General features: G+C 34.6%; 1 pseudogene; it reads left to right on the top strand.

Annotated features, from left to right (window-relative positions):
* The window catches only part of LOC107681071 (glycerophosphodiester phosphodiesterase domain-containing protein 5-like), a 9,762-nt pseudogene that overhangs the window by 3,505 nt on the left and 3,632 nt on the right, over positions 1-2,625 (top strand).

The following is a 2,625-nucleotide window of genomic DNA, read 5'->3' as shown; positions in this document are numbered from 1 at the left end:
ACAAGCACACTTATGAACATTTGTTAATGAAATTATTTTTTAACATGAAATTAGTTTCTTATTCCATTCCATAAAATGCAGTGAAGTATTTGTTTCCTCATTTACAGTGTACCAAATATAGGCTACTTTTTAAACTTGTGTCCATGCAATTTTGTTTAATCCACAATTTTACTTATTAAAGGAACACTTTCATGCTTGTGTGTGTGGTCTTAGATTCATATTCATTTAGTAAATATAGCCTAAGCCTAACAGTTTAATTAAGGCTGGAATTATGGCACATTGTAATGCTGGGTTGTGTTGAGCACGCCAGTTGTTGGTATTTAGCGAGCACTGAGGGGGGCATCAGGTGAGCAAGCTAGTGAAACGTTGCACGCACAAAAGAGAAGGTCTGCACACATCCAAAAACGTATTTTTAAACCTGCTGAGATACAAGGAGCGTGAACTGAAATTCTCAGTTCCACCTGGTTCCACGCGCATGTCCGGGAAACTTATGAATATTAATGTATGCTCCGCCCACTGAAACAGAAAATCTCGTAACACCAACTTATATGGTAGTTACATAGCACCTAGACCTCAGTTATCATGAAAAAAAACCAGGAAATTTCAGTTTTGATAATATGGGACCTTTAATAATACACTAAGTAATATTTCTTCTGCTTTACCTCCAGGCTTAATTTTGGTAATCTGGGCTTCTGGTTTCCATGGTCCATAGTTTTGTTGATTCTTGCTGTTTTTTTGTTCACTTATGTTGCTGTTCTGCTGGTATGTGCTTTAAGAATGTTCATTCTCATAACCACTGTTTTAATGTTTTTTTTTTTCTTAGAAAACCAACCCCACAGTTAAGAAATCACTTTTGTTAAATAGATTAATGTTCTCCATTGTGGCAGATTAAATGTACTTATTGTATCATTGTTGTCAGTGTGGTTTTCTTTTGCTTTTATGCCTAAAGTCTCATTAACAAGTTACTAAAATGTCCATCCGATAATTTGCTGGTATGAAATTTGCTTACATTCACAGCTGCTGGCAGTTTGTCTTCTCTCTGAAGGCCAGAGGTTATATTTACATTGGTGTCACAAGGTAATAATTTCATCCACATCTCGTCTATGTAACAACTGAAAGTCTGAGTATGAGAATTGATGGTATCTCTTTTGATAGATTGGGATCTCAGTGACTTTGATTCTCTCCATTGTGGCCTCATCTGTTCTCACAGATTTATGTAGCAAGAAATGGATGACTGTACTTTTATTTTTTCAGGCATGTTTACTATCAAATGTCTATCGCACACCTATATAATATTAATACTGGAGCACATAACTGTGACATTTAATGTTCTCCATTCCCATTTGTCAGGTAACTGCTCCATATCTACACATAGGTGGTGTAGTTTTAATGACTCTATTATCTTGGCCAATAGCCTTGCATGTCTTCCGTATCAGTATGAGAGGTAAGAATTTCCTTGGTAAGAGTTTTTTTTTTTTTTTTTAGCATATTTCTAATATCCAAAAGGAAATATACTTTTTACTTTATTTTGCACCACCCTGATGCATCTTATGTCACAGAAAGTGCATATTCTTACAGTGAATTCTCTACCTGTGTCTGTTTCAATGAGACGGATGACCATCATGGTGCTGTATATAACTGTTCTAGTGACTCTGTACCTGGTTCCTCTGCATGTACTCCCTCTGCATTAAAGAGAGGAGCAATCTGGGATCAGCTCCTGCTTTAATTGGACACAGGGGAGCACCAATGGTACACTTCATTCTTCTTCTTAGGCTTTTCGGGTTCAAGCACCAACCTTTTTTTCTGTATTGATATGCTTTCTTCATTTATAGTTTAAGAAAGATAGCCCAGGTGAATAGGGTAAGATATCACCATACTTTTCAGTTTAATCGATTGCATTAAGAATTGCAAACATTTATTACAAGTTTTTGGAAATGTTATGTTTAAAGATGCAAATTCGGAATTATCTTATAAAATGTGCACTCATTTACATACATTTCCAGAACAGAAATCTGAACATTGGATAAAGCCAGGTTCAAAATTTGTATCACATTTTGATGACATGTTAGAGTTAAAGGTTATTTCAGTTGGGATTTTGGATATCTCCTTTTATCGCTCCATAAAATTATTAGAAAATGCTGTCAACAACCAGAAGAAAAATGATGTTGTTGTAGGAGTAAAGTGTTTGCATTAAATTTGAGAAAATGATAGGAACAAACCCCTCTGTACAAACCTTCAGAGTATACATAGAAGTAAAACTATAAAAATCTGGTTTATGTAAAAGTGCTGGTGAAGTGGGGACTTATGGCTCAGTGCAACAGAAAAACTAATTTTGAGAAAACAGCCTTTAAAGATTTGTATTGTAAATTAAATCTACAGATGCAAGTAGGTAAATAACACAAAATCTCTAAATTGACCAGCGTTTTTTCTTGTAGTTCAATATATCTCAAACAATTATATCAACACTGTGGCACTTTCCAAAGAAAGCCTATTTTATTAATAATGCATCTATATTCTGTCAAAAAAGTCCTCTATAACATTTTCGTTTCTAATGAATAACTCCAAAATTATTAAGAATGAACTTGTGTCCTTTTGGTAGTCGAAAGAGCTCATCAAGATTATATA

The sequence above is a fragment of the Sinocyclocheilus anshuiensis genome, unplaced genomic scaffold (genome assembly GCF_001515605.1).
Source record: "Sinocyclocheilus anshuiensis isolate Anshui unplaced genomic scaffold, SAMN03320099.WGS_v1.1 scaffold412, whole genome shotgun sequence".
Classification (NCBI taxonomy): Eukaryota; Metazoa; Chordata; class Actinopteri; order Cypriniformes; family Cyprinidae; genus Sinocyclocheilus; species Sinocyclocheilus anshuiensis.
Note: the sequence above shows the minus strand (reverse complement) of the source record. Positions and strands in the feature narration are given on the sequence as shown.